General features: G+C 41.5%; 1 protein-coding gene across 2 annotated transcripts in view; it reads left to right on the top strand.

Moving 5' to 3' along the window:
• Positions 1-601: 601 nt before the first annotated feature.
• The window catches only part of COL8A1 (collagen type VIII alpha 1 chain), a 160354-nt gene continuing 152447 nt past the window's right edge, over positions 602-8508 (top strand). The window contains exon 1 of one of the 2 annotated variants that reach the window (XM_081572469.1): positions 602-790. The gene's annotated coding sequence lies outside the window, so the exon portion shown is untranslated. The remainder of the gene's footprint in view (positions 791-8508) is intronic. The other variant, XM_081572467.1, reaches the window with a different exon arrangement.

The following is an 8508-nucleotide window of genomic DNA, read 5'->3' as shown; positions in this document are numbered from 1 at the left end:
CTGCGCGCTACCGGCAGCACCAGGAGAACTTGCTGGTCACAGAGCACAGTGGGGAGTGATGAGTGAAGGGCCGGCTTTCAGCCGCGGGTGGTGGGAGACGAGGGCGCAGGAGGGCGGCCAGATCGCAGCCGGCTGTGGACAGCCCTTCTCCGCGCCCACCCAGAGCGCGGGATGTGCTACTCCGACGGCCAGCTTCCCCTCCTTTCCCTTGCCTGTGAAATTTCAAATATTCCTGAACCGTTATTTAGCTTTTCGAATTCACAGAAAACACCTATTGTTATCTCCGTCACTGGCAACTCGCTCCCCAACACCACTACCGTCTAAAATGTCATACAAAATGGAAAATAATCAAATTCCCCTTTCCCTCCGTATCTTGCTTGTTTGACTGTCTCAGTCTCCTATTCATTTTCTCCCCGATCTTTTCCCTGTCTGTGGACTACATCCCTTTATAAGTTTTCTCTCTTGTCTCTCTCTCTCTCTCTTTTTCTCTCCTTCTCCCTCCTCTGCCGTTTCCACTGATTCCTCCGCTCCTCAAACCTCCTCCCTCCCCGCCCCTCCTCCCTCTCTCGGGCTCCTGGCTCTGCCCTCGCCGCCCCTCCCCAGAGAAGAGTGTCCAGCTTCCCGGGGCTGCCCGCCCGCCGCTGCTTCTCTGCCCACCTACCATGAGGAGCGGCTCCTCCCACCTGCCCATAAAAGCCAAGCGCATGTTACCAGCAGCGGATCAGAGCACTTTCCCGGTCCTCTCCTGTAGGAGCCCCCGAGCCTCTCTCCTGGATCTTACGTGCTCAAGGTAAGATCACCCTTCTGCAGGCATCTGACCTACTGGGGGTTGCTTCGGGGAAATCAGTGTCCCCTGGTCAACGTGCTTACTGTTTGGTTAGAGCTGATTCTTATGGATGCCAGATCGGCTGCTCCTTTAAACCAGCAACTGGTTTGAAAACAAACTTCTGTTTGAACGGTAAAATAAAAGTTCGTTTGGGGCAGAAACAGCAGCATAAATATTGCAAAAACCTTTTCTCCTTTTAAATCACTTTTGCCCCTGGTTGCTGGCTGTTGCCGAGGTTAAAGTGTATCTGTTTGGTGTGTTTTCCTGATCGCTTTTCATTGTAAATATTTCACGTAACAGTGAGGGCAAGGAAAACTTTGTCCCATTGTCAAAAATGTACTTTAAAAGAACACAATTAGTTTCCTAAAAATAGCACAAAGGTCTGCTAACAATTTTGCCATGTTTTCCAAACCCCCAAGACAGCTTCTGTGAGTCCTTTAAAAAATATCTTTCCAGGTTTAAGTGCTTGGAAAAAATGATGCCAACGGGTACCCTTTGCCCAGAGACCATAATCAGGTGGCTGGTAGATAGGAAGAACAAATCCAAATTGACAAGCTACGGCACAACGTGAGAGCACAAAGTTGTCTTTTCAAGACGTCCTAAAATGAGAATTGTGCTGGAATAGAAAAGTGTATAAAAGAACTTCATGAATTTCTATACACACACCTAAACATAAAGCATTTCAATGTGTTTCACAGTCAGAGAAAAATACAGGCCAGATTATCCAATACTTCTGTTTACACCCGAGGGTTGTAAAGAACGATCAGCTAGAAGGCTTTGGAAGTTTGATCCCTGCTTGTCACCCTCTTTTCCCTTATCTAGTAAAAATTGACCTGATTGGCAGAGAGATAGTCTTCAAGCTACCCTCATTTTTAAAGACTTCGGATTTTACATCCTGATCTCTGAGGTCTGAGAATGTGTGTCGTGCACCTGTGAAGGAAAAACGTCCTCCGCAGCTACTTCTGGAAAACCAGACACTTAGTCCCTGAAGTTTGCAGTCAGAATCTGCGGGCTGTGTGGGATGAAACTCTCTCCTGTGGGAGAAAAACCCTCTTCAAATATTTCCTCTGGGGAATTGCACAAGACAGTTGAGAGACGGCAAACCAAAGCTGGCAGTCAGGAAACCAAACCACTGTTTCAGCCCTCAAGGTTCTTAAAGTAAGAGAGGAAAAGTTTTCCTTTTTTTTTTTTGGTTTGTTTATATTGTTTCACTTGAAAAAGGAAAAGTCTCCAAAGCTGTAAAAAATTCTTCACTATTAAAGAAAATAGAATCATTAGAAGTTTAACTGAGGGTCTTCCAAACCTTTCCTCCTTATCACTTGCATATCAAAAGAAATAATAAAGATATTTAAAATTTCTATTTGGCATGGAGAGGATTCAATGCTATTATTCAAATGAAAAAGTTATATGTAAAACTTTCTGTCATGTGAAATTTTGCTTCATTGGAAGAAATTATTACTAGGAGTGAGGTTTCCTTTAAGAAAATGATATAAAATTACTATTGGCCATGATAATATGTGACCTGAGCATATTAAAATACCTTTTATCTCAAGCCACAGTGCAGACTGCTTGCTTCATATTTGCTGTAAGTGGGTAATCAACCATGACAAGAGCACAGGTATGGGACCGGGCGAAACCAAGTGTGTGGTATGTCCAAGCTAATTCCTCTTTTATGTTAGTGCCGAATTCACGCCCATCATCACAAGGGTGAAAATACACTGCTTCATTCACCAGATCCCCTTGAGGAAAGTTATCTTTTCTGGGAGGAAAAAAAAAGTGCTGCCAGTGTAAAAGAGCTCCCTGTTATTCCTAAATGTGGGGATGAAAAGTGTTCCCCCAGGGTTTGCTTCTGCTTTTTCTGGCAGTTAATCCACTCTACCAGCTATGAACCATTTCACAGTAACTGCTTTCCCCATGTGCCATCACATTCAACACCCTAAATAACTGGATGAGATCATCCTAGACTGCTCATGACCTCACTTTCCCAGGGGTCTTTACCAGACACTAAAAATGATACTTTCTCCATAGTTTCCTCCTTAAGTTTATAGAAAAATCAGTGGTGGGGATTCATGGGGTTCCCCCATTGTCTCCCCTTTGCACAGGATATAGAGGCATGAGTCTCGTCTATGCCATTGTATAGCTGCCCCTGGATTGGGTTGGTTCATGGCCATACCTACCCCATACCACTCCAGCAAAATTTGAATGACTCCTTTAATGCTTCTTATAAAAGAAAAGTGACTGCATGTTTCACGAGAGACACACGGGAAGGGTGCTTGGTTGATCTGGAGGGCCTCTTACATTTAGGTAAATACACACTTCAGATCTTCTGCTATTCCCAAAATTATAAAACAATATTCTTCCCATGATCAGAAGGTATATCCTACCTTAATTCCATTTGTGAAACAAAAATCAAGGAGAGGGGGATGAAATGAACAGAGAATTGAGAGGGAAGCTGGGCAGAACTGCTCCTAGAAAGTGCCCTAGAAGAGAAAGACCAGAATCTCTGTAACAAATGCAAATCTTTTTGCTCTTTTTTATGTGGAATATGGGGAACAAAATCCATATCTGCTGTTGTTGTTTTTTTTAGTCAATGAGAGTATTTCTAATAATTTAAGATTCATCTCTACTACACCCTTCTGTAACAGAAAAGAACAGCCCTTCTAAAGACCAAAATGATTTCAGATCTGCCCCACATTAAAACCCATAAATCTTTGCCAGTTATAATTTTATAATAAAAGCTACATTATGAATATAAAAAGCCTCAGAACACATTTTTAACTAATGGGTAGTTCATGTCAACAAATCCACCTCTAACTCTCTCAAAGGGCCCAGTGTTCAGTAACTATTTGAAAGTTAGAAGTTAGAGGCAGCTGTCTACTCCTCCCTATCCATGGTCTTCAACTGTGATATGGCAACCTGAAGCGTGATTGAGATGCAGCAGTATTTGCCAATCTCTGGTCCTCCAAGTAACCTTCTGAAAATTAGGTCTTTCTTCAGGCCTTGACTTTCTTCTCTTCCACCAGGCCCCCATGAACATCCATATACATAACTCAAGGAAAGTATAGATCTTGAGACTAGAGAGTTTCATTGTTCTAGCTGCTGAGTGAAATGGAAAAAAAAGATACAGAGAGAAGAGGTTAAGAGAAGAATGAGTGTCCTATGGGATTTAGAGAATCACTTTAGCATTGTGTAAAAAAGAACCCCTTACTACCCAAAGCATCTAAAAATTTAAATTAAAAAATAAAAAGGCCAGCTTACAGGTTGTTTCAAAATGCTAAGGATGTAATGAAAAAGATCTTCCAATGACCTGACAGTCATTAACATCAGTTTACACCCCCCACTACTAATTTCGAGCTCTGCTAAACTTCCCCTTTCCAGAGACCCAAGGAGTGAAGACTGGGAAAGAATGGTAACCACAGTTTAGCACCAACAGAGAAGCCACTAATTAGACATTCCACTATCGACCTGGGGACTCCATTTGCTGTTTGAGGAAGGAGGTTCTTATAGTTTATCTTCAAGCAAATAGATTTGCAACAAGAGGGCTAAAGGGAGTCACACACGGTCGGAATGTCTATAATCTGGGGGCCCTGTGAACGCAAATCCACAAAGCTGTTGAAATAGCAAGGAATCAAACTGAAGTGACTGAAACAAAAATGTTCCCCAAAACTGATCAGAGTAATCTGCTAAAATAATAATGTATTCTCACTTCTCAGTGTAACATAACAGCAAAAGCTATTATGGACACCTATAACTGATTATGTAAAATATTAACACACATTGATGGTCTACCTTCAATCTCCTCTGTTAATTTTGGGCTCACTTCCACTGTCCTTCCTGGAAAATGAAAGCTGTCCTTCTCTCCTTCAGTACAGGATTTACAGATGCAGTCATGCCTCTCTGTGCTACCTCCTTTTCTTTCTTTCACTGAAAGAAATCCCTTTTCAGTCCCTATAGATCTTACAGTTTCCGGAGTACCACTCATAGCTGTGGCATTTCTCATTATCAAAAGTCTCATACTTCTCTTACACAGGTGATGTAGATTTTTCACTCCAACAAATAAAAAACCTTTACATTTTTCTAAATCTTAATTCATATACCTAGAAGATAGGTAATTTAAACTTGCTACATGCCTCCAAACTGAAATGAAGCTTCTAAGCAGTTTTATTTATCTAGGCTCTAGTCTAACTTCTTGGAGTTTAAAAATTTATTTAGGGAATCACACAGTACTAAGGCTGGAAGCATCCTTGGAGCTAAATTTAACTAAGTTAATTTTACAGATGAGAAAAGTCAGAGAGCTTGATGTCTTTCCTAAGGTCACCCAGACATGAGTAGGAGAAGCAGGACTGGAGTTCGTATAACCGAACTCTGATCAGGGCTCTATTTTGAATAACTATAATGTGTCTTCCCCATATAGTGTGTATCTAAGATGTCTCTGACTGTGATGAGAATTCTGTTGAAATATAAAATATAGAGTTCTCAAAAACTGTAACTGGTAGAGGTTTGGGGCTTCAGCTGTACCTCTCCTACAGAACGTTTAGAAACACTGCTACAATCCCTTATGAAGAGTGAAGTCACTGGTTGTCACCATCACAGGCACCTTGTGTGTTTTTCTCTTCATTCCAGGGTCTTACGTGTAATAGCTGCTTGGTAAACCTGTGTTGAGAGAATGAGTGATTGATAAAAAAAAAAAAGGCTAAGTATAAAATATCCATATTTCTTAACTCCTTCCATAAAAATCTTTACAAGACTGTAGGTACTTATAGAGACTCAGATCTCAGGTATATCAAATTAAAGATTCCCTGGTGCTTTACATAATGCAGGAGAGTTCATTTAGCCTTATCAATGGCTGAGCCATTTCCCTGCCTACAGAGATTTCATTAATCCTTACATTTGCCTGAGTTCTAGGAATAATGCTATGTTTTACAGTAGGCTTAAGATTGAGTTCCAATTTTTCCGTGACAGAACAAATGTATTATTTTTATGTGATGATTTACAGCATAACCTTCCTCTTGTCGCATCACATTGACAGTGTGTTATCAATATACCTGGAATCTCCTCAGGTCTTTAATGAAAGAAATGACAAAATATGCATAATGGACCATTAAGGAACATACTGGTTAAGGGGTGTAGGCATGAGAAGTGTTATGACACCAGAGAGGGATTATCAAGGGGTCAAGAGTACAGAGAGAAAATAGTACAGCTAAGAGGATTCATTCCTCTAAAACAGAAGAGGGAGAAACTCCGGAGAAGAGATTTTTTTAACATGATTGTCAGAGCTAAGACCCACTCAAATGTTTGGGAAGTAAAACTCTATTTGGGTTAGACTTCTTTCTGTATAGTACAATATTAGGAATGGCTCACATGGGGGAAAGCTTTATAAATTTTACATCTATTAAAACTCTTCTTAATCCTTAACTGGACTTCCACTGCGAAAAGAACCTCACTTGACCTCATTTTAAACTTGACCCTGACCCAGAGTACCAACTCCATGGATATCATGTCATCAAAATGTTCTCTGCTAAGATAAAAATACAACTTTTCGTAATACACAAAGTTACCCCAATGTGGAAAGTGATAAAGGTAGAAAAGAATATTCTTGTATCTTTTCTAGAAAGAACTTACTGAGAAAGAGAAAGATGTTACCTCAGATGCTTCTTCACTTTCCTCTAAAGCATGCCTGACAATTGTTTGCAAAACTTTGAAATAGTCATTGTGTTTCTGAAATTGGTTTATTGTATGTTAAAATTTACATGGTCCGTGACTAAGCTTCATTGTGAAAACATACTTTTAAGTAAGTCTTTCTTGAAGACTGTCTTTCTCAAGCTCTCTTGATGTGTTTACATCTCAGGATATTTAGGCATTGGCATCATTTGATGTGCTGAGATTAAAGACAATTAGTCACTTCATGCACTACTTTTCCAACTAACTGAATAGGCCTGGGTGTGGATGTCAGCTGTTGGCTTCTCCAGGAAATAAAATGTATCAGCCTGTTGGGGAGCTTTTCTAGTCCTCTCTGTTAGCTAGATAAAACAGCTGTTTCGCTGAAATTCTGGGCCACCATTAAGGTTTCATGTATTAGGGAGCTATGGCCGATTTAGAAAGACATTTGGCCACCCAGCAGTGGCGTGGCTAAGCCACAGCTGCCCTCAGTTCAACAGCAGGACAGCGGACATTCAGAGCTGGTTGAAGAGTGTTGTCCTGGGGCAGCTGGGAGATATTTTGTGAGCTCTCATTCCATTCAGTATGTTTCCTCTATCATACCACATGCACGCTAAAGATAAATCTAAACTTGGTTCATAAATTCAAAGTGGTGACTGTACATTATTATATTTCTTTGAAGATCTGTACTTAACAATTTTCCCATCCAGAGGTCATAGTGTTCATCCGTGCTATAAAGCCAAACAAGTGGCCTCTTGTTAAAGGGCACATACAAGACAAGCCTGAGGAATACAGGAAGGGAGACGCTAGGTGGAGCTAAGAATTTGAGGCTTAGGTGACCAAGACTGTTGAGATAGGAAGAATGAAGGAAGGTAAAGGATCTGCATCAGAAATAGGCTATTGGATCCACAGTCCCTAACTTCACGTCCAGTTCGCCTTCTAGCTCCCCGCTGATTCAGTCCCCTGCTGTCCCGTGAGTGGGGAGGGTGGTTATTGACCAGTAGAGGGAGCCGGGGGGTTGAGTGTCTCAGAACAGAAACCTGATTTGTTCCCAGAGGGAGCCTTCAGATTTTCATTTTTCTAACACAAGATAGAACAAGGTGTCCTCTACAACCTGTGGCTAAAATGTAGCACAGGAGTATACCACTTTGCTGGTTTTCCTTTAAAAAAAAAAAAATCCCAATTTAAGCCTCTACAAATAAATCACCTGCATTTCAGCAATGCCAGAAATGTCCAGGCATGTAGGAGTTTATTTGAAAGAAAACCATGGCAATCTTAGAAAATGTTCTTTCCGAGGCCACCACCAGCCAAGACTTAAAAGTTCAGGACTAAATGCTCAATTCATCAATAAATAAACCACATCAGCTGGGGATCAGCAGGAGACAAGCACAGAGACAAGGGCCGAGAAAACCTCCTGGGTTCCAAAGGGAAGCCCTAGTGCCCTGCCAGGATCAACCCTTGGTCCCCAGGAGAGGGGTAGGGAAATGCAAGAAAGAGGGAGGCGGAAATGGGCCAAAAAGGCTTTGTCCAATCGAGATGGCCCAGAACCTGCACTCCAGGATCCTTGTTTCTCCAGGCAGCAGTCAGAGTCTTGCCTAGACCGAAGTGAATACCTTTCTGTTGAACATTTCCATTGCGCAGTGGTGTGGGGATGGCTTGTTAAGACTTGAGACAATTGCAAAATTCAGAACCCTCTAGAGGATAGAGATCAATTAGGACCATTAAAACAATATTCCCTGGCATACCAGGAAAGGGCAGCTTGCTTTGTAAAAATTATGACATCCACAGGAAAACAGAGCAATCCTCTCTCTAGGACTATTAGTGATCTCAGTAGAGATGAAGCTGTGAAGTTGGTAGGCATGTGGCCTGAGAATCCTCTGTTCTAGGAATCTTCAGTGTTTTAGTCCCCAGAACACCTTGACTGTTTCTGGGGCCTTGATCATCTTTGTGCCTTAATTTATTTATCTTGAATAGAAGAACAATTCTCAAAGAACCACTCTCTTTAGAGGCAATTAAGGTCTTGC

The sequence above is a fragment of the Giraffa tippelskirchi genome, chromosome 2 (assembly GCF_054371585.1).
Source record: "Giraffa tippelskirchi isolate mGirTip1 chromosome 2, T2T-mGirTip1v1.2.pri, whole genome shotgun sequence".
In the NCBI taxonomy this organism is placed as follows: domain Eukaryota; kingdom Metazoa; phylum Chordata; class Mammalia; order Artiodactyla; family Giraffidae; genus Giraffa; species Giraffa tippelskirchi.
This window is presented reverse-complemented; position numbering and strand designations above follow the sequence as displayed.